Raw genomic sequence first — 23,748 nt, forward strand, 5'->3', positions numbered from 1 at the left:
TCCTGTCCCTCAGGATTCCCTCCAACTTGCCCACCACCGCCGTCAGGCTCCCTGGTCTATAATTCCCTGGCTTGTCCTTACCACCCTTCTTAAACAGCGGCATCACGTTTGCCAACCTCCAGTCTTCCAGCACCTCACCTGTGACTATTGATGATACAAATATCTCAGCAACAGACCCAGCAATCACTTCTCTAGCTTTCCACAGAGTTCTAGGGTACACCTATTCAGGTCCTGGTGATTTATCCACCTTTACCTGTTTCAAGACATCCAGCACTTTTTCCTCTGTAATATGGACATTTTGCAAGATGTCACCATCTATTTCCCTACAGTCTATGTCTTCCATATCCTTTTCCACAGTAAATACTAATGCAAAATACACATTTAGTATCTCCACCATTTTCTGCAGCTCCACACAAAGGCTGCCTTGCTGATCTTTGAGGGGCCTTATTCTCTCCCTAGTTGCCCCTTTGTCCTTAATGTATTTGTAAAAACCCTTTGGATTCTCCTTAATTCTATTTGCCAAAGCTATCTCATGTCCCCTTCCTGATTTCCCTCTTAAGTATACTCCTACTTCCTTTATACTCTAAGGATTCACTCGATCTATCCTGTCTATACCTTACATATCCTTCCTTCTTTTTCTTAACCAAACCCTCAATTTCTTTAGTCATCTAACATTCCCTATATCTACCAACCTTCCCTTTCACCCTGACAGGAATATACTTTCTCTGGATTCTCGTTATCTCATTTCTGAAGACTTCCAATTTTCCATCTGTCCCTTTACCTACGAACATCTGCCCCCAATCAGCTTTCGAAAGTTCTTGCCTAATACCATCAAAATTGGTCTTACTCCAATTTATAACTTCAACTTTTAGATCTGGTCTATCCTTTTCCATCATTATTTTAAATCGAATAGAATTATGGTCGCTGGCCCCAAAGTGCTCTCCCACTGACACCTAGTCACCTGCCCTGTCTTATTTCCCAAGAGTAGGTCAAGTTTTGCACCTTCTCTATTAGGTACATCCACATACTGAATCAGAAAATTGTCTTGTACACACTTAACAAATTCCTCTCCATTGCGGTGGCACAGTGGTTAGCACTGCTGCCTCACAGTGCCAGAGACACGGGTTCAATTCACGCCTCAGGCAACTGTCTGTGTGGAGTTTGTACATTCTCCCCGTGCCCGTGTGGGTTTCCTTTGGGCGCTCTGGTTTCCTCCCACATTCCAAAAATGTGCAGGTTAGGTGAATTGGCCATGCTAAATTGCCCACAGTGTTAGGTGAAGGGGTAAATGTAGGGGAATGAGTTTGGATGGGTTGCTCTTCGGAAGGTCGGTATGGACTTGTTGGACCGAAGGGCCTGTTTCCACACTAAGTAATCTAAACCCTTAAGACTATGGCAGTCCCAGTCTACATTTGGAAAGTTAAAATCCCCTACCATAACTACCCTATTATTCTTACAGATAGCTGAGATCTCCTTACAAGTTTGTTTCTCAGTTTCCCTCTGACTATTTTGCTATCCTTTTTTATGTTTTTTGATGTGCTAGTTTTCTTTTATAATTTACCTTAACTCTTTGTATTAATTTTTTCATATCCCTTTGTTTATGTTTGAAAGTTTCCCAATCTTCCAGTGTGCCACTGGCCTTTGCAATATGGTAGACCTTAGATTTTGACTTCATATTGTCCTTGACCTCCCTGTTTGACCATGGTTTTTTTTTACTCCCCGCCCCCCAACTCCCCACATCTTTCTTCCTCACTGGGATATAGTTTAATTTTGAGGAATTGAGTTACTCCTTAAACATCTGCCGTTGCTCATCTGCCATCTTACCTCTTACTCTTCCAACCCAATCTACTTGGAATTTTCACCCCTGGATGTTCGAGGCTGAGGGATGATGTTATCGAGATTTATGAAATCACGAGGGGCATAGATAAGGTGAGTCGCCAAGGTCTTTACCTCAAGGTAAAGGGGAGTCCCAAACTAAAGACTATCAGTTTAGGTTGAGATGGAAAAGATTTAAAAGGGACTGGAGGGGCTTTCAATTTTCACAGAATGTGGTATATACTTGGAGGAAGCTGCCAGAGGAAGTGGTAGAGGTGAGTATTATACAACATTTCAAAGATATTTGGACAGATAAACAGAGGAACAGGGCCAAATGCAGGGAAATTCAGTTTTGAAAACCTGGTCAGCGTGAATGAGGTGGGTCAAAGGGTCTGTTCCCGTGCTGTGACTATAAAAGTTGTCTTCCACGGTGACCAAAAATTGTGACAAAGTTAATAATTTCTCTCTTTCTCTCCGCAAATGAATTATACTGGACATAAATCCACACCTCGACTAAATCACTGCTTAACCTTCTCAGCTCCAACAGAATTATCTGAACTGCTGCTACCTCTCCACAAAATAGTAACCCATCTTTATTTTTATTTATTCATGGGATGTGGTTTTTGCCTTGGAGAAAGTGGTGGTGAACTGTCATCTTGAACTGCTGTAGTCCATGTGCTGTAAGTACACCACAGTGTTGTTTGGACAATAATCTCCTGGAGCCTTACAACCCTCCCCAACTCTGTAATCCCGTCAAGCTTCACAAACCTTCCTAACTCTAATCTCCTCCATCCCTGACAAAAGTTGCTTTCTCGGTAATATCCTCAGCCTCAAAATTCTCTCTACTTCTGTAACCTTCTCCAGTCTCATGACCCTTCCTACCTCTGCACCAGCTTGCTTTCTTCATTAATACTGGGTTCTCATTCATTCATTTATAACTCCTTTATGACTCCACTCACAAGCGAACAACACATTCTCGTTTCATTCATTCGTAACTCCCTACTATAACATGGTTTCATTCATTCATAAAACCACAGTTCTATAGAATATTTTACTACTGTAAAATAGACCAAATGCAAAACAACCCTTTCTAATCAAAACAACCCTTTCAAATCCATTACTGCATTTTCTCACCTTATCAGCCCTTGCTACAAGCAGTGTTTACCTCTGAATAAGTGTAGCACACACAACAATACCATCGCCATTAAGTCTCCACAAAATATAATATTAAACAGCCCTTACCAACTATCACCTGTATTCCCCAATTAGTATGTACCTGTTAAACACCTTTTAACAGGGCCATTATCCCTTTAAGAAACTAACTGACAAAACAGCACTTCCATGAAATTGCACAAACGAATGGAACTCATACTGGCAAACAGTAAACAAATCTCACAACCCAGTTGCAGTAATCCATTTAATATCCATTATTCTTTTATGAAGGACAGGTATAACTTTTAACTTATTTAGAACATATAGGCCTGGTATTTTTATTAACATTTATTTAACTTGAAAGACAAAAGGACTAACTCCTCTTAATTATGCAGTCAGACTGGTCAGACACTCTTAATCCAATCAGAAATAGCAGCCAGGATTCACCATGATTTAACACATTTCCCTGTCTTCTAGGACAGAAGCTCTTCAAATCTTTGTGCACTATAAATAAAACAGTGTTTACACCATAGTAATGGAAATATAATATATTTAAAAACTGTGCATAAAGGGGCTCTTGTAAGAACTGTATTTCTGGATTTTATTGCCGCCCCGAACTTGTGCTGTGCTACTGAATAATAGAGACTATTTTCTCCACTCACTGATTCTGGTCAGTATTTGAACACGATCCCACAACTTGGCGTAGTCAGGCATGATCACTTGGAACACCGTCTAAATTGACCAGTCACTGACAGTTTTTTGAGGTAAGAAGCTTCCTTCCTAGAGTTGATATCCAACCCTCGAACGTGATCCCAAACCTTTCGTGAGTTAATAGAAGAACATAGAACATTACTATACAGTACAGGCCCATCAGCCCTCGATGTTGTATGTAATTTGTTTTGTTTAGTGATGACAAAGGTGTTATCCACATAGCGAACCCAAAGTTTGGGTTGGTTGGTTGGCAGAGCTGTTTGCTCTCGTCTCAGCATTACTGCCTCTGCTTATATCAGAGATCCCATGGCTATTCCGTTGGTTTGTCTGTAGGTTTTGTTGTTGAAGGTGAAGTGGGTGATAAGGCATAGGGCCACTGGCTTGATGATACTGTCTTTGCTGATGAAGTTGGTGGTGTTTGGTGTATGTATCTTTGGGTCTTCTAATAGTGTAGTCAGTGTTTCCTTTGCCACGTTGATGTTGGTGGATGTGAACAGGGCTGTTACATAAAAGGAGACCATTATTTCATCCTCTTCTATCTTAGTGTCTTTGATAATCTTCAGGAATTCTTGGATGGAGTGGTGTGAGTCTTCTAGTAAGTGTTTTAGTCTTTGGTGTAGCTCCTTAGCCAATCTGTCTGTTGGTGTTCCAGGTAGAGAGACTTTGGGTGTGAGGGGGGCTCTGGCTTATGAATTTTGGTTCAAATTAGAAGAAACATTAAAGACCATCAATAATACCCTTACTGGCATAAAATGCACTAAAGAGGAGGAAAACAACAACAAACTGCCATTACAAGATGTCACAGTAGATTAAGCAGCCAATGGGGACCTTCAAACCAGCGTCAACAGGAAAACAACACATACAAGCCAAATATTGAACTACAGGAGCAATCATCCCAACATCCACCAATGAAGCTGCATTAGAACATTATTTCAATGCACACTGCAGCATAGAGGAACTACACAGAGCAGAGGAAAATCACCTATCCAGTGTATTCAAAAGGACTGGGTACCCAATGAACACAGTCTGCCAATTTCTGAGCAACAAACCCAAACAAGCAGACAAACATATGTCCAGAAACCCTAGCCACTCTCCCCTACATCAAAAACATCTTGGGAATGACTGCCAGACTACTCGGACAACAAGCAAAACTAATGTTATCGACAAAATTCCTTGCAGAACTGTAAGAAACACTACATTGGACAAATAGGCAGAAAACTAGCCACCAGGAAAGATGAGCATCAACTAACCCACAAAAAGACATGACTCACTCTCACTATTATCCTTACATACAGATGAGGAAGGACACCACTTCAACTAGGGCAACAAATCCATCCTTGGAGAGGCCAAACAGAGACACGCATGGCATTCCAACCGAAACTCTATCAACAAACATATTGACTTGGATCCCATTTAGCACCGCCTGAGAAAAAGAACAGGAAATGATGTCACTATAGGAAATAATGTTACCACAGGAAATGCCATCACCAAGCCAAGGAAACCCAAACATATAAATAGAAAGCAGGCTACATTACCAGTGCTTCATTCGGAGGCTCACTGAAGGTGTTGCCTAGTATGGTGATGAAACATGTGAAAATGAACCTTCCAGCTCATTGAGCAAACCTACAGCCAGAACCTTCCCTCCATACCAGGCAACATCCTGGTAAATCTCCTCTGTACCCTTTCCAATGCTTCCAATAATGCAGTGACCAGAACTGTACACAACATCCAAGTACAACTGCACCAGAGTTTGTACAGCTGCAACATGACCTTGTGGCTCCGAAATTCAATCTCTCTATCAATAAAAGATGACACACCGTATGCCTTCTTAACAACCCTATCAACCTGGTTGGCAACTTTCAGGGATCTATCTACATGGATGCCAAGATCTCTCTGCTCAGTCACACTACCAAAAATCTTACCATTAACCCAGTACCTGTTACTCCTTCCAAAGTGAATCAGCTCACACTTTTCCATATTAAACTATATTCACCACCTCTCAGCCCAGCTCTGCAGATTATGTGCGTCCCTCCGTAATCTGCAACATTCTTCGGCATTGTCTGTCCACAGCTCCACTGACTTTAGTGTCATCGGTAAATTTACTGACCCACCCTTCTACGCTCTCATCCAGGTCATTTATAAAAATGACAAACAGCAGAGACCCCAAAACAGGTCCTTGCAGTACACCATGAGTAACTGAACTCAAGGATGAACATTTCCCATCAACCATTATCCTTTGTCTTTGTTCAGCTAGCCAATTTCTGATCCAAACCACTAAATTATCCTCAATCTCATGCCTCCGTATTTTCTGCAATAGCCTAATATGGGGAGTCTTATCAAATACTTTAGTGAAATCCATATACACTACATCAACTGATTTACCCTCATCCACCTGTTTGCTCACCTTCTCAAAGAACTCAATAAAGTTTGTGAGGCATGACCTGCCCTTCACATAACTGTTCACTGTCCCTAATCAAATTATTATTTTCACAATGACTATAAATCTTCTCTCTTATAATCCTTTCCAACACTTTACCCACAACTGAAGTAAGGCTCACTGCTCTATAATTACCAGGGTTGACCTGACTTCCCTTTTTGAACAAGGGAACATTTGCCATCCTCCATTCTTCAAGCACTATTCCTGTAGACAATGACAACATAAAGATCCAAGCTAAAGTTTCTGCAATCTCCTCCCTAACTTCCCATAGAATCCTCGGATAAATCCCATCTGGCTCAGAGGACTTACTTATTTTCATACTTTCCAGAATTGCTAACACCTCCTCCTTATGAACCTTAATCCCGTATAGTCTCAGCGAGTATCTCAGTAATCTCCTCAACAACATTGTCATTTTTCTGTGTGAATGCTGATGAAATATATTCATTTAGCATTTCTTCTATCGCCTCGGCCTCCACCCACAACTTCCCTCTACTGTCCTTGACTGGCCCTAATCTTATTCTAGTCATTCATGTATTCCTGACATACCTATAGAAAAATTTAGGGTTTCCTTGATTCTACCTGCCAAAGACTTGTTATGTTCTCTCCTGGCTCTTCTTAGCTCTCTCTTTAGATCCTTCCTGGTGTTCATGTAACTCTCAAACACCCTAACTGAGCCTTCACGTTTCATCTTTACATAAGCCTTCTTCTTCCTCTTGACAAGAGATTCAATTTAGAAAATAGACTATAGGTGCAGGAGTAGGCCATTCAGCCCTTTGAGCCTGCACTGCCATTCAATATGATCATGGCTGATCTTTCCTAATCAGTATCCTCTTCCTGCCTTATCTCCATAACCCTTTATTCCACTATCTTTGAGAGCTCTAGCCAACTCTTTCTAAATGAATCCAGAGACTGGGCCTCCACTGCCCTCTGGGGCAGAGCATTCCACACAGCCACCACTCTCTGGGTAAAGAAGTTTCTCCTCATCTCTGTCCTAAATGGTCTACCCCATATTTTTAAGCTGTAAACTATGAAAACTATGGCTCCCTTGCTCGACCACTTCCTCCCTGCCTGACAAGTACATACTTATCAAGGACACGCAGTAGCTGTTCTTTGAAAAAGCTCTACATTTCAATTTTGCCCATCCCCTACAATTTCCTTCCCCATCCTATGCATCCTAAATCTTGCCTAATCACATCATAATTGTGTTTCTCCCAGCTATAACTCTTAGCCTATCACTTTCCATCACTAAATTAAACTTAACCAAATTGTGATCACTATCACCAAAGTGCTCACCTACCTCCAAATCTAATATCTGACCTGGTTTATTACCCAGTACCAAATACAATGTGATCTCAGCCCTTGTTGGTCTACCTACATACTGTGTAAGGAAACCCTCCTGCACACATTGGACAAAAACTGATCCATCTAAAATACTCAAACTACAGAGTTCCCAGTTAATATTTGGAAAGTTAAAATCCCCCATAACAACTACCCTGTTACTTTCACTCCTATTCAGAATCATCCTTGCAATCCTTATCTTTACATCTCTATAGCTTTTCAGAGGCATATCGAAAACTCCCAAAAGAGTCACCTCTCCTTTTCTGTTTCTAACCTCAGCTTATGCTACCTCAGTAGATGAGTCCTCATCAAGCGTCCTTGCTGGCACCGTAATACTGTACTTGACTAACAATGCCACACCATCCCTTCTTTTACCACCTTCCCTGTTCTTATTGAAACATCTAAATAGCAAAACCTGTAACTATCATTCCTGTCCCTGCTCTGTCCATGTCTCTGAAATGGCCACAACATCGAAGTCCCAGATACCAACCCATGCTGCAAGTTCACCCACCTTATTGCGGATACTCCTGGTGTTGAAGTAGACACACTTCAAACCAGCTTCCTGCTTGCCGGTACACTCTTGTGACTTTGAAGCCTTATTCATGATCTCACTATTCTCAACCTCCTGTACACTGGAGCTACAATTCTGGTTCATGTTCCCCTGCTGATCTAGTTTAAACCATCCCAAAGAACATTAGGAAATATCCCCCCAGGATGTTGGTATCCCCCTGGTTCAGGTGTAGACAATCCTATTTGTAGAGGTCCCACCTACTCCAGAATGAACCCTAATTATTCAGATATCTGAATCCCTCCCTCCTGCATCATGCCCGTAGCCATGTGTTCAACTCCTCTCTATCCCTGTTCCTCACCTCACTAGCACATGGCACGGGTAACAAACCAGAGATAACAATCTGTTTGTTCTCGCTCTAAGCTATCACCCTAGTTCTCTGAATTCTTGCCTTCAATTCCTGCCTTAAGTTATCTATTCTATTTCGAATCTCCTGCATCTGGACCCCAGACTGGCAACAGAGCCTATTGCTGATCATGAGTGACCCTGGGAAACTTCCTACAACATCTGGAGGCAGGCGTGACCCTCCTGACATTACTGAGGAAGAAATGGTGTAGCAGTTGCAAAACTACCTTGAGATACAGTTCTTGTTAGAGAAGACCCTAACTGAAATTGGGCAGAAGGAAGATATGCCCCAAGGACAGTGGACCCTAGATGACAGGATACGGGTCTGGGAAAAATAACTCGACAGAAAAATAAAAACAGAACGAAATGGTCTCTTGCACTAATGGGACAAATTCACCGGAGAAATGAAGTCATGTCCCGATCAGCACATGATCATGAAGTAACCCAACCTAAACAGCAATTAAAAGCAATATATGAACAGCTGCAGAAAGAAGAATCAAAATAGGAACAAGCTCACCTTAAAAGTCAGGAGCTTGAAAAGGAGACCAAGAAACTGAAGGATGAGATAACAGTCCTGTCAGTTTCATCCCTCCACATGAGACATTCAGGAAGTGATTCTGAAAAACAATGTAGACTCAACAGGATTAAGGGCATTTAAGTGGTCATTGTATAAACATATGGATGATAATGGAATAATGTCAGTTAGACGAGCTTTAGATTGGTTTCACAGGTCGGCACAACATCACGGACCGAAGAGCCTGTACTACACTGTAATGTTCTATGATTCTATGAAGCTATTGCCCTTAGGAAACACAGGGTCTCTAGCAGTGAAAGCGAGGAGGACTGTATATCCCCGGTACCATTTTTACAACCCCTTAAAAGAGGAAAATGAAGATAGAGAAAGTAGTTGGATTCTGGGTCAGGCTCAAGGATTCTGGGTAATCCAAGATAAAGGATGCAAGAAATTTCTGGTTTTAACAGCTGCTCCTTTTTTGAGGTATTTTAGGTGTTGGAGGTGATTTCCTCGAATCCCAGGAGCGGCAATTACTGTTTTATATGCTGTTGTATTGTTTTGGAACTTTGAAGAAAAAAAGTCAAAACACCATTGTCCATATTGGAACCAATATGTTCCAATATAGGAAGGGAAAAGGTTGAGATTCTGAAGGGAGATTACAGAGAGTTAGGCAGGAATTTAAAAAGGAGGTCCTTGAGGGTAGTAATATCTGGATTACTCCCAGTACTACGAGCAAGTGAGGGCAAGAATAGGAGGATAGAGCAGATGAATACATGGCTGAGGAGCTGGTGTAATGAAGGAGGATTCATATTTTTGGATCACTGGAATCTCTTTTGGGATAGAAGTGACCTGTACAAGAAGAACAGATTGCACCAAAATTGGAAGGGAGCGCATATGCTGGCAGGGAGATTTGTGCGAGTTGCTCGGGAGGATTTAAACTAGTAAGGTGGGGAATGGGGAGTGATGGAAGAGATCAATCTGAGACTGATACGGTTGATAAAAGAAGCATATCAAATAGTCAAACAGTCAGGGTAGACATGGACAAAGCAGAGAACAAGGTAGGACTGATAAATTAAACTGCATATATTTCAATGCAAGAGGCCTAACAGGAAAGTCAGATGAACATGGGATTACGAACATGGGACTGGGATATCATAGCAATTACAGAAACGTGGCTCAAGGATGGGCAGGACTGGCAGCTTAACGTTCCAGGATACAAATGCTATAGGAAGGACAGAAAGGGAGGCAAGAGAGGAGGGGGAGTGGCGTTTTTGATAAGGGACAGTATTACAGCTGTACTGAGGGAGGATATTCCTGGAAGTACATCCAGGGAAGTTTTTTGGGTTGAACTGAGAAATAAGAAAGAGGTGATCACCTTATTAGGATTGTATTATAGGCTCCCTAATAGTCAGAGGGAAATTGAGAAACAGATTTGTAAGGAGATCTAAGTTATTTGTAAGAATAATAAGGTGGTTATGGTAGGGAATTTTAACTTTCCAAACATAGACTGAGACTGCCATAGTGTTAAGGGTTTAGATGGAGAGGAATTTCTTAAGTGTGTACAAGACAATTTTCTGATTCAGTATGTGGATGTACCTACTAGAGAAGGTGAAAAACTTGACCTACTCTTGGGAAATAAGGCAGGGCAGGTAACTGAGATGTCAGTGGGAGATCACTTTGTGGCCAGCAACCATAATTCTATCAGTTTTAAAATAGTGATGGAAAAAGATAGACCAGATCTAAAAGTTGAAGTTCTAAGTTGGAGAATGGCCAATTTTGACAGTATTATGCAAGAACTTTGAAAAGCTGATTGGGAGCAGATGTTTACAGGTAAAGGGAGGGCTGGAAAATGGGAAGCTTTCAGAAATGAAATAATGACAGTCCAGAGACAGTATATTCCTGTTAGATGAAAGGAAAGGCTGTCAGGTATAGAAAATGCTGGATGACTAAAGAAACTAAGGGTTTGATTAAGAAAAAGAAGGAAGCATTATACCAGGATAGATGGAGTGAATCCTTAGAAGAGGATAAAGGCAGTGGGAGTATACTTATGAGAGAAATCAGGAGGGCAAAAAATGGACATGAGATAGCTTTGGCAAATAGAGTTAAAGAGGATCCAAAAGATTTTACAAATACATTAAGAACAAAAGGGTAACGAAGGAGAGAATAGGGCTCCTCAAAAATCAGCAAGGTGGCCTTTGTGTGGAGCCATAGGAGATGGGGGGAGGGGGCAGGGGAGAGATACTAAACAAGTATTTTGCATCTGTATTTACTGTGGAAAAGGACATGGAAGATATAGAATGTAGGGAAAATAGATGGTGACATCTTGAAAAATGTCCATATTACAGAGGAGAAAGTGCTGAATGTCTTAAAAGGCATAAAGGTGGATAAATTCCCATGACCTTATCAGGTGTACCCTAGAACTCTGTGGAAAGCTAGAGAAGTGATTGCTGGGCCTCTTGCTGGGATATTTGTATCATTGATAGGCACAGGTGAGGTGCTGGAAGACTGGAGGTTGGCTAACATGGTGCCACTGTTTAAGAAGGGTGGTAAGGACAAGCCAGGGAACTATAGACCAGTGAGCCTGACGTCGGTGGTGGGCAAGTTGTTGGAGGGAATCCTGAGGGACAGGATGTACATGTATTTGGAAAGGTAAGGAATGATTAGGGATAATCAACATGGCTTTGTGCGTGGGACATGTCTCACAGACTTGATTGAGGTTTTTGAAAAAGTAACAAAGAGGATTGATGAGGGCAGAGCAGTAGACATGACTAATATGGGCTTCAGTAAGATGTTCTTTTATCTTAGCCTGCTTGACACACCTCCCTCATTCCTGAAGAAGGGCTTATGCCTGAAATGTCGATTCTCCTGCTCCTTCGATGCTGCCTGACCTCTTGCGCTTTTCCAGCAACACATTTTTCAGCTCTGATCTCCAGCATCTGCAGTTCTCACTTTCTCCTTCAGTAAGATGTTCAACAAGGTTCTCCATGGGAGACTGGTTAGCAAGGTTAGATCTCATGGAATACAAGAACTAGCCATTTGGATACAGAACTGGCCCAAAGTTCGAAGAAACTTTGGTTGTGGTGGTGGAGGGCTGTTTTTCAGATTGGAGGCCTGTGACCAGTTGTGTGCCACAAGGATCGGTGCTGGGTCCACTACTTTTTGTCATGTATATAATGATTTGGACCTGACATTAAGAGGTATAGTTAGGAAGTTTGCAGATGACACCAAAATTGGAGGTGCAGTGAACAACGAAGAAGGTTGCCTTGGATTACAATGGGATCTTGATCAGATAAGCCAATGAGCTGAGGAGTGGCAGATGGAGTTTAATTTAGGTAAATGCCAGGTGCTGCATTTTGAGTAAGCAAATCTTAGCAGGATTTATATATTTAATGGTAAGTGCCTAGGGAATGTTGCTGAACAAAGAGATCTTGGAGTGCAGTTTCATAGCTCCTTGCAAGTAGAGTCGCACGTGGATAGGATAGTGAAGACGACGTTTGGTATGCTTTCCTTTATTGGTCAGAGTATTGAGTGCAGGAGTTGGGAGGTCATGTTGTGGCTGTACAGAAAATTGGTTAGGCCACTTTGGGAATATTGTGTGCAATTCTGGTCTCCTTCCTATCGGAAAGCTGTTGTGAAACTCAAAATGGTTCAGAAAAGATTTGCAAGGATGTTGCCAGGTTTGGAGGATTTGAGCTATAGGGAGAGGTTGAATAGGCTAGAACGGTTTTCCCTGAACCGTCGAAGGCTTGGGAGTGAACTTAAAGAGGTTTATAAAATTATGAGGGGCATGGATAGGATAAATAGATAAAATCTTTTCCTTGGGATGGGGACATCCAGAACTAAAGGGCATAGGTTTAGGGTAAGAGGGGAAAGATATGAAAGAGACCTAAGGGGCACTTTTTCTCACATAGGATGGTGTGTGTTTGGAATGACCTGCCAGAGGAAATGGTGGAGACTAGTACAATTGCAACATTTAAAAAGCATCTGGATGGGTATATAAACAGGAAGGGTTGGGAGGGATTTGGGCCAGGTGCTGGCAGGTGGGACTAGATTGGGATGGGATACCTGGTTGGCATGGATGAATTGGATTGAAGGGTCTGTTTCCGTGCTGGACATCTCTATGACTCTATGGTCAGGCAGAGATTAGAGGATGGTACTGAGGTGGATGTTCCGGTACAATGGACTGAAATGCACACTGAGCATTGACCTGCAACTAGGAGAAAGTGAGGAGAGCAGATACTGTAGATCAGAGTCGAGAGTGTGGTACTGGAAAAGGACAGCCAGTCAGGCAGCATCTGAGGAGCAGGAGAATCGATGTTTTGTGCATAAGCACTACATCAGGAATGTGCCTTTCATCATTCCTGCTGAAGGGCTTATGCCTGAAATGTGTATACTCCTGCTCCTCGGATGCTGCCTGACCAGCTGTCCTTTTCCAGCACCACACTCTCAACATGGACCTGCAGCCCCTGAAAATATAGACAGGTGGTCTAAAAAAAACACCCCACCCCAAGAAAAGGCTAATAAAGGTGTGGGAAAATCCAGTCCAGTTAAGGGGAATATATATGCTCCATCCCTGGGACAGGATACAAATTCTGAATGTTATTATCACTAAAAGAGACATGAGGCAGTCAAAGGGGCTCTTGGAGAGTATGAGAAGGAACTGCATGCTGATTGGACAGCAATAAAATGGTGATTACGGGGGTATAGTCCACATGAGATTTATTGGACAAAAGTCACAGCTTGCTGTCAAAAACCCACAGAAGATGTCCCAGAATATGAGGGAAGGTTTCGGATGGACTGGAGAGAATTTGCAGTAGTCCTAAATGTGTAGGAAGTCAGGGATTTTGAAGGTTGTGATTACAGCCCGCTGAAGTCTGCTTTTGTGGCTGGACCTGAGCTCACTAAAATGTGAAAGCTAACCAAACCGGACTGGAACTAGAAGGTGACCAATTACTCTGAATTGGTGGACTGAGCCCACCAGCTCTGACCTATTCCCAGAACCTGTGCCGTTGCAGTCACCTGGGCCATCTTCCATTTTATATGGAGATCAAGGATGGACCGGGTCCGAAGGGACTCAATGTATAAAGATCTGGGCAACGGGGTAAAACAAACACACCCAATGCCACTCTCACCCTGATGGCTACCTTTGTGTGTGGCTGCATCAAGCTGTGCGTGGATCCCCGGTACACAAACAACAAGTGTCACTACGTACTGAGGTTCTACCTGTTCCCCGGTGTTGCGAAGGATGGGCCTGACCTCGCTGTCGTGGAATGCTCCAAGTAGTTGGACCGTTCCATATTACCTGTCCTTCATGGAGAAATTGATGAAGAAAAACACCTTTGCCCACAAGTCCATCAGGAAGTGGTCAGCACATGGTGTCCTTGAGACCCTTCGGGAAAAGGAGAGGGCGGATCCTGTCGAGCAGTTCCCTAAGCAGACTGTCAAAGTCATTTGACAGAATGCCTCATTGCCAGAACTTTCCAACAAGCACCAAGACATGGCTTGGCTGGTGGTGAGAAGGGCTCTGCCTGTGAGATCCTTTATGCACGCCTGGACTCTCAGCCGCACCGCACGCTGCCCTCGAAGCGGTTGTGGAGGGGACAAGACTGTCACACACCTCCTTCTGGAATGTGCCTATGCAAAGGAAGTCTGGAGAAGAATACAGTGGTGTTTATCGAGGTTCGTCCTGAGCAGCTTCGTGATGCGGGACTCCATGCTCTACGGTCTGTTCCCCGGGACGCACACCAAGACGAACATCAAATATGCCTGGAGGATCATCAACTCAACCAAAGACGCTCTTTGGTCTGTCTGAAACCTGTTGATTTTCCAGCTGAAGGAGTTGGCCCTGACTGAGTGTTGCAGACTGTCACATTCCAACGTCCAGGACTACGTGTTGAGGGATGCGCTGAAGCTGCAGCTGCAGCTGCAGCCAAGGCGCAGTGGGGAAAGACCACTGTGTAACGTCTGCCTGCCAGCCAAAGAGGAACAGGGCGCCCACTCAGTAAGTGGGCTCTGCTGAAGCCTCAGCTAAATATAAGGATGATAAATGTACAGACCTGTATATACGAATGATTAATTCCGATCTCTGTATGTAAAGAAATGCAAGGTGCGCCTATGAATGGCACCACAAATTATCAAAATATTTTACGAATGAAGTATATTTTTGAAATTAAAAAAAAGTGTCAACTTGCAAGCCCTTCAGGCAGCACAAGTGCAACAGATCCCCAGTAATCCTGGGAAGACGCAAGACAAACACCCAGGGAAGTGTCACTTCTGTGAGAAGGAAAGCCACTGGGCCAGAAGGTGCAGGCAGAAAGGAAAAGGGAGAAGCCTCCTAATAAGCTTTGAGGAAGGCACGTCCCCCGGTAGCTGGGAATAAGACCAATTGCCGAGAATAGTCTAAAAAACTAACTACCCAGTAGCAGCAGAAGCTGCTAAAAATAATTTTAAAAAACTGAAAGAGCCCACCCAGTGCCCTTCTATACTCCGACTGGCTTTATTCCAGCAGAGGAAAGGCGGACTGCAGCAGGCGACCTGGACATTGACTGCCTTTTGGACCCAGGAGCAGAATTAATGTGCCTATTGCAGAGGTATGAAACCAGACTTGCACTAGATGGGACAGTGAGGATAGCTCAGTGAGCAGGAGCTGACAGGATCGAAATGAAAAGGACCAAATCCACACACCTTGAATTCAGCCCCTATGAGTTTGTAACCTGTATATAGGTAAGACCTATAGCCCAGCAGCTCCTTAGGATGGATATCCTCACCCAGCTGAATTCATCTTTACATTTCAATGATGGACAGGGAAGAATTGAAAAATCACCCCATTTGGGCTAAAAACAAGGACAACTGTGGGTTACTGAAAATGGAACCCTAGACTTTTACAAGAACATCTCCACCTTGTACTAAACAGGAAAAAGGGACTTTAATAAAACCCCATACTATCTCTAACAGCCCAGTGTGGCCCGTGCAAAAGTGAATGGATATTAACTACAGATCATAGGAAAACCAGATGGACTGGCAAGACATTCAGATTCGAGATTAGAGAAGTGCTGGAAAAGTACAGCAGTCAGGCAGCATCCGAGGAGCAGGAAGATCGACGTTTCGCAGGGGCCCTTCATCAGGATCACCTATCCCCTGACAAGATATTCACCACTGTCATGACATCAGGAAACCTACCCCTGCAGCTGCACAGCTAACAGAATTATAGGCTCTGACTGACGCCTACAGAACTGCAGAGGATCAGGCTGCCAACCTTTACACAGACTCCTGCTATGTTGCAGACTGTCATCTTATGAGTGATGCCCTATTGTCATACTGTCAGATATTAAATACTGCTCTGAACTCTGCTTGCTCACAGGTATCAGCTGCCTGGAAAGACCCACTGGAGAGAGGTCAAACATCGTACCAGGTGAGAGGGTTCTTGTCAAAAGGGTCAAGGAACCCTGAGGTATGAAGTGGGAAGGATCACCCAGGCAGCTGTCAACATCCAAGGGAAGGAGGTCTGGATTCATGCCTCCCACATCAAAACAGGCATCTCACAATACAGTGGGACCAGAGTTGACTGACCACCATGAAGTTTGTTATCATTCTTCTAACTGTGCATGTTTTCTTTTTGTAAAGTGTTGTTGCCAAACTGTTAAAAGCATATAAACTAGGATAAGAATTGTGAAGATTCTCTTCGAAAGATCTCAGCAGAATCAAAAGGTGGGTGTGAGAGATAGTAAGTTTTAAGTTATCTTTATTAATTCAATCACTAGCTCACTATATTCATTAATACCTGGTTCCCGTTCATTCATTCATAACTGCTTTACTAACCCACTCACAAATGAACACTGCATTCCCATTTTAATCAATCATTCAGGAATCCCTACTATAACACTGTTTCATTAATTCGTAAAGCCACAGTTCTGTAGTATATTTTACTATCATAAGATAGATCAAATTTAAAACAACCCTTTCTAATCAAAACAACCATTTCAAACTCATTACTGCATTTTCACACCGACAAGCAGTGTTACCTCTGAATAAGTGTCGCATACACAACAATACCATCAATATCAAGTCTCCACGAAACATTATAATATTAATCAGCCCTTACCAACTATTTCTTGGACCTGAATAGATTCCCTAATTAATATGTACCTGTTAAATACCTTTTAACTGGGTCATTATCCCTTGAAGAAATTAATTGACAAAACAGTGATTCCATGAAAGTGCATAAATGAATGAAACCTAAATGAATGCAAATAGTAAACAAATTTCACAACCCAGCTGTAGTAATCAGTTTAATATCCTTTATTAAGTCAGGTATAATGTTTAATTTATTTAGAGCACATCCAGGCCTCGCATTTTTAACAACACTTACTAACTTGAGGATTGTCACTGAGTCAAAGTCAGCAATGGCTTTGCACGTGGAAAATCATGTCTCATGAATGTGAGTTTTTTTGAAGAAGTAACAAAGAGGATTCATGAGGATAGAATGGTGAACGTGATTTGTATGGACTTCAGTAAGGTTAGCAAGGTTAGATCTCATGGAATACAGGGAGAACAACTCATTTGGATACAGAACTGGATCGAAGGTAGAAGATAGAAGGTGGTGCTGGAGGGATGTGTTTCAGACAGGAGGCCTGTGACCAGTGAAGTGCCATAAGGATTGGTGCTGGGTCCACTTTTTTTCATCATTTATGTAAAGGATTTGGATATGAACATAGGAGATATGGTTAGTCAGTTTGCAGATGACACTAAAATTGGAGGTATAGTGAACAGTGAAGAAAGTTACCTCAGAGTACAGTGGGATCTTGATCAGATGAGTCAATGGGCTGAGAAGTGGCAGTAAAGTGTTATTTAGATAAATGCGAGGTGCTGCATTTTGGAAAAGCAAATCAAAGTAGGACTTATAACTTAATGGTAAGGTCCTCTGGATTGTTGCTGAACAAAGAGACCTTGGAGTGCAGGTTCATAGCTCCTTGAAAGTGAAGTCGCAGGTAGATAGGATAGTGAAGAAGGTCTTTGGTATGCTTTCTTTTATTGGCCAGAACACTGAGTATAGGAGTTGGGAGGTCATGTTGCAGCTGCACAGGGCATTGGTTAGGCCACTTTTGGAATATTGTGTGCAATTCTGGTCTCCTTCCTATCGGAAGGATGTTTTGAAATTTGAAAGGGTTCAGAAAAGATTTACAAGGATATTGCTAGGGTTGGAGGATCTGAACTATAGGGAGAGGCTGAATAGGCTGGGGCTGCTTTCCCAGGAGCATCAGAGGGCTGAGGGAGCTTTATAAAATAATGAGGAGCATAGACAGGATAAATAGACAAGGTCTTTTCCCTGGGGTGGGGGACTCCAGAACCAGAGGGCATAGGTTGAAGGTGAGAGGGTAAAGATAAAAAAAAGAGACCTATGTGGCAACTTTTTCATACAGAGTGTGGTGTGTGAATGGAATGAGCTGCCAGAGGAAGTGCTGGAGGCTGGTACAATTGCAACATTTAAAAGACATCTGGATGGGTATGTGAATAGGAAGGCTTTACAGGGATATGGGTCAAGTGCTGGCAAATGGTTAGAATATCTGGTTGGCATGGATGAGTTAGACCGAAGGGTCTGTTTCCGTGCTGTACATCTCTATGACTCTGTGACTAACATCTCTTAATTATGCAGGCAGACTATACAGACAACCTTAATGTATTCAGAAATAGCAGCGAGCATTTCACCTGTTTTAATGCATTCCCTGTCTCCTAGGACAGAAGCCCTTCAAACCTTTGTGTACTATAAATAAAACAATGTTGCACCACAGTAATAGAATTTTAATATATCTAAGAACTGTGTATAAAGGGGCTCTTGTAAGAACCGTATTTCAGGATTGTATGGCTGCCTCAAACCTGTGCTGCCTATTGAATAGAAGAGGTTATTTTTGCCACTCACCAATTCTGGTTGGTATTTGAACACAATCCCACATTTCCCTATCTCTAATCCCCTCCAGCCTCACAAATCTCAGATATTTAATTTCCCCTAATATCATCCTCATACAACTCCACACGGACATCTACTTCAAACCCACTGACTCCCACAGCTACTTAGAGTACACCTCCTCCCACCCACCCTCCTGCAAAAACGCGATTCCTTACTCTTAATTCCTCTGCCTCCGCCGTATCTGCTCCCAGGATGAGCAATTCCATTTCAGGACATCTCAGACGGTCTCCTACTTCAAGACCCACCAGTGCATCTTCTCAACTTACCGCACCTCTGCCCTTGAACTCCACCACTCCAACCGCAACAAGGATAGAATCGCCCAGTCCTCACCTTCCATCCCACTAATCTCTGGATACAGCACATAATCCTCTACTATTTCCACCACCTACAACCAGACCCCACCAACAGAGACAGGATGCCAATTCGTGGAATGTTTCAGAGAACATTTCTGGGACACATGCACCAAATAACCCCACCGCCCTGTGGCCAACCACTTCAATTCCCTGTCCCACTCCACAAAGGACATGAAAGTGTTGGCCCTCCTCCACTGCCAAACCCAAGCCACCCACCGCCTGGAGGAAGAATGCCTTATCTTCTGCCTTGGGGCTCTCCAATTACACAGCATCAATGTCAACTTCACCAGTTTCCTCATCTCCCCTCCCGCCACCTCATCCTTGATCCAACTGTCCAACTCGGCACCACGATCTTGAACTATCCTACCTATCCATCTTCCTTCCTACCTATCTACTCCACCCCTCCCTCCAACCTATCACCATCACCCCTTACCTGCCTTCCCAGCTACCTTCCCCCTCCCACCCTCCTATTTATCTCTTAGCCCCCTTCCCCACTGCCACATATCTGAAACATCAACATTACTGTTCCTTGGGTGCTGCCTGACCTGCTGTGTTTTTCCAGTGCCACACTTTTTTCGACTCTGATCTCCAGCGTAAGCAGTCCTCAGTTTCTCTCAAGTTTTAACATTTAGTTTGATTATTAGAAGCTAACATAGATTATTATTAGAATCCTGCATTTGCAGTACAGTTGTAACACACCTTAGAAAATAGATTGGAACGATGCCAAGTTAGAGATCCTAGGATTTTAAATCGGGTTTAAAAAGACTTCCTGCAGCTAAAATCTAAAGATACCTCTTGAAGTGGCTTTATCAGTGAACAGTTGGTGAAATAAATGACAACTGGATGTAGCAGTCCTTAGGCAAGATGAAAACAGAATAATGCTGAACATGCGGAATATCACATGGTTAAGTGCTATTCATATGAACTATACCTAGTCATAGGGAGGGGTTAATCGAATAATAACAAGGATAGAAAAGACACTCAAAAAATGTCTGTGCAGTGGAGACCAACCAGAATCAGAAGATGGAGACGTACGACAGAAAGAGCTTGAAGGCAGAGGCTGCAAAAGCTACGAGGAGTCCTTTTAGTATTCTGCTATCTAGTTAACAACATGAGCAGTATCACCCAGGTAAATTGCTGTCTGAGTCTATCACTATCGCTTGCCTGACAGCAGTCTATTGATTTTGTGACAACAAAGCTGATAGTTGATTCATAACCCAACTCTGCTGCCAAGTCTGCTTCTGCCTGAAAAGGAAAGCAGGCCACAAAATAAAACACTGCTGAATGTCAACTCCAGGCTGGGAGCTATTGGTGGACAAGTGGTTAAAGGAATGTTCAGTGCAAAGGGAAGGAGCAGTTCATATTGATGTTGGGAAGTGTTCATTCTGGGAAGTTCAATTTCAAACAGTGACCATTAATTTATTACTTTGCTACCATGCCTTTCCCTATTTTTGGTTTTCTGAATCAAACTAGCATATAGATCATAAGGCCTTAATATTTCAGAGCAGAATTAGGCTATTCAGCCAATCAAGACAGCTCCATCATTCAGTTATGACTGATCTGTTCCTCAACTCCTTTCTCCTGTCTTTTCCCTGTAACCCCTTGATCCCCTTACTAATCAAGAACCTCTCTCTATTTAAATATATTCAATGACTTGGTATTCACAGCCATCTGCAGCAATGAGTTGCACAGATTCACCACCTTCTGGCTGAAGAAATTCCTCCTTATCTCAGCTGCAAATGTGTTGTTCTTTCACTCTGAGGCTGTACCTTGTATTCTAGTTTTTCATACTCATAGAAACATCTTCTCCATATCCACTCTATGCAGGCCTCTCTGTATCCTCTAAGTCTCAGCGGGATTCTCACTGATTCTTCTAAACTCCATTGAGTACAAACCCAGAGTCTGCAAGTCCTTCTCATATGACAAGCCCTTAAATCACTGGGATCATTCTTGTAAATCTCTAAGGCCAGCACATCAATCCTTAGATATGGGGCACATAACTACTCACAATGTTCCAAATGCCATCTGACCAGAGCCTTTGTACAGCCTCCGTCCTTAACTCCAACAAGTGCAATGATCTCATGGAGTTTATTTCTAACTCAGAATGAGACAGTCCATTCCCTCTAGCTGAAATATTTCACCGTATCTCAGTCTTAAAGTGTCATTATTTCACACTGAGGCTGTACCCTTAGGATCTAGTCTCTCCTACTCATGGGAAAATGTTCTCCACATTCACTCTGTCAAGGCCTCTCAGAATCACTTACGTTTCAATGAGATTCTCCACTCATCCTTCTAAATGCCATTGGGTACAGACCCAGAGTGTTCAGTTGCTTAGGCCACTCTTGGAATACTGCATTCAATTCTAGTCTCCCTACTATTGGAAAGACTGTAAACCTAAAAGAGTGTAGAAAAGATTTACAAACATGTGTCTGGGCTGGATGGTTTGAGCGAAAGGGAAGGTTTGAATAGACTGGGGCTATTCTCCCTGCAGCATCAGACTTTGTGTGGTGACCTTATAGACATTTATAAAATCAGGTGGGACAAGGAGAGGGTGAATGTTCAAGACCTTTTTCCCCACTGTAGGGGAGTCCAACACTAGATGGCATAGGTTTAAAGTGAGCGCGGCAAGGTTTAAAAGGGACCTAAGAGGCAGCTATTTCATGCTGAGGGTAGCACGTGTATGTAAGAGCTGCAAAAGGAAGTGGCGGAGGCTGGAATAATTACAACATTTAAAAGACATTTAGGTGGGTATGAAGAGTTTAGCGGGATATGGGGCAAATGCTGGCAAATGGGACTAGATTAATTTAGGCTATCTGATTGGCATAGACAAGTTGGACCAAAGCGTCTGTTTTATTGTACAAGTCTGACTGCATGACTCTTTCATTGCTCTGCATATGACAGTCCCTTCATCAGTGAGACCATTCTTGTAAATCACCAATGCCAACACATCTTTCCTTATATACTGGTCCCAAAAATGCTCATAATATTCCAAATGTAGTCTGCTGTATATGTCTGCTATTCTATCTAGCCCTCTTGAAATGAATGCTAACTTTGCATTTGCCTTCCTAACAGTTATGGATATGTTAACAAAGGGATATGTTAACCTTGAGAGTCTTGAACTCAGAATTCCAAGTCCCTTTCTGCTTCAGATTTCTGAAGCCTTTCCCCCATTTAGAAATAGTCCATGCCTCTATTCTTCCTGCCAAAATGCGAAATCTCACTTTTTCACATTTAATGCATCTGACACACCTTTGTCTGATGCCCCCTCGTTCCTTCGTCCAGATCATTAATGTATAATTTAAATTATTACGGTCCCAACAATGACCGTTATAGATCACTCTTCGTCGCTCAATGCCAATAGGAAAAAGACCTATTTATCCAAAATCTCTGCCTTTAGTAATCAGCCATTACTCTATCCATGCCAATACTTTGTCCCTGACACCATCGGTTTTAGTCTTATTTAGCAGCTTCCTATGCAGCACTTTGTCAAAGGCCTTCTGAAATCCATTTGATTTCCTTTGTCTAACTTATTTGTTAATTATTCAAAGAATTCTAACAAATTTGTCAGGCATGATCTCCCCATCCTGAAGCCAGGTCAATTCATCCCTATTTTACCATGCACTTCCAAATCCTCCACAGTGTCATCCTTAATCATGAAGTCTAAAATCGTACCAACTGCAGTCAGGTTAATCCGCCTGAAACTTCCTTCTCTTCTTAAACAGAAATTACATTAGCAGTTTTTCAGTTTTCTGAAATCATCCTTTACTCTAGTGATGCCTGAAAGATCACTACCAATGCCCCTACAATCTTCTCAGCTGCCTCCTTCAGAATCCTGGGGTATAGTCCATGTAATTTATTCACCTTCAGACCACCATCTCCTTCATGATGGCCCCTAAACTCACCAGACTTTCTTGAAGTTCTGCTATGCTTCCACAATGAAAACTGACTCAGTCATCGTTTAGTTCCTCTGCCATTTTTTTGTTTCCCATTACTACTTCTCCAGCCTCATTTTCCAGCTGTCCAATGTTTGGTCTTACTTCTTTATATATGTAAAAATATATTTTCCACATTCTGTTGCGTTAGTAGCTAGTTTATTCTTGACTTTTTTTTAAGTTACCTTCTGCTGGTGTTTAAACTCTTCTGGCTTCCGACGGATCTGTATCATATTGTATGCATATCCTGACTTTCCCTGTCATTCTAATGAAGCTGTTCAGAGATGTTGCTACACACCTTAGCAGATGGGAGTTGAACCCAAGCCTTTCGGTCCAAGAGGAGAACCACTTTCACGGTATCATAGAGGGGTAGCTCTGAAGGATTTCTTCATTCTATTCTTAACATGTTTGCGGCGCCCAAGTGCTGATTCGCGCCGATGGAGAAAGAGGCGGAACTGGAGGCGAGCAGTGGGCGGTCCTCCGTCTAATCAGAGCGGGTGAAGGGCGGGGCCGGAGGATTGACGGGGAGTGAGTGCATCAGGATTGGTCAGAAAGGGAAGAAGCGTAAAGTTTTCCAAGATCTGATCATTCTCATTATTTGGTAGAGCACCAAACCTCT

General features: G+C 42.7%; 1 long non-coding RNA gene across 4 annotated transcripts in view; it reads right to left on the minus strand.

The window, feature by feature from the left end:
- Positions 1-23,573, minus strand: part of LOC140467267 (uncharacterized) — a 181,300-nt gene extending 157,727 nt beyond the window's left edge. The window contains exons 1-3 of one of the 4 annotated variants that reach the window (XR_011955377.1): positions 23,428-23,573; positions 8,884-8,983; positions 3,630-3,785 (exon numbers count right to left, since the gene is read on the minus strand). This is a non-coding gene — a long non-coding RNA (uncharacterized lncRNA). Of the gene's footprint in view, positions 1-3,629; positions 3,786-8,883; positions 8,984-23,314 lie in introns of all 4 variants that reach the window. The other 3 variants (XR_011955375.1, XR_011955378.1, XR_011955376.1) reach the window with 3 other exon arrangements.
- Between the last annotated feature and the right edge of the window lie 175 nt (positions 23,574-23,748).

Source organism: Chiloscyllium punctatum, chromosome 45 (assembly GCF_047496795.1).
Source record: "Chiloscyllium punctatum isolate Juve2018m chromosome 45, sChiPun1.3, whole genome shotgun sequence".
In the NCBI taxonomy this organism is placed as follows: Eukaryota; Metazoa; Chordata; class Chondrichthyes; order Orectolobiformes; family Hemiscylliidae; genus Chiloscyllium; species Chiloscyllium punctatum.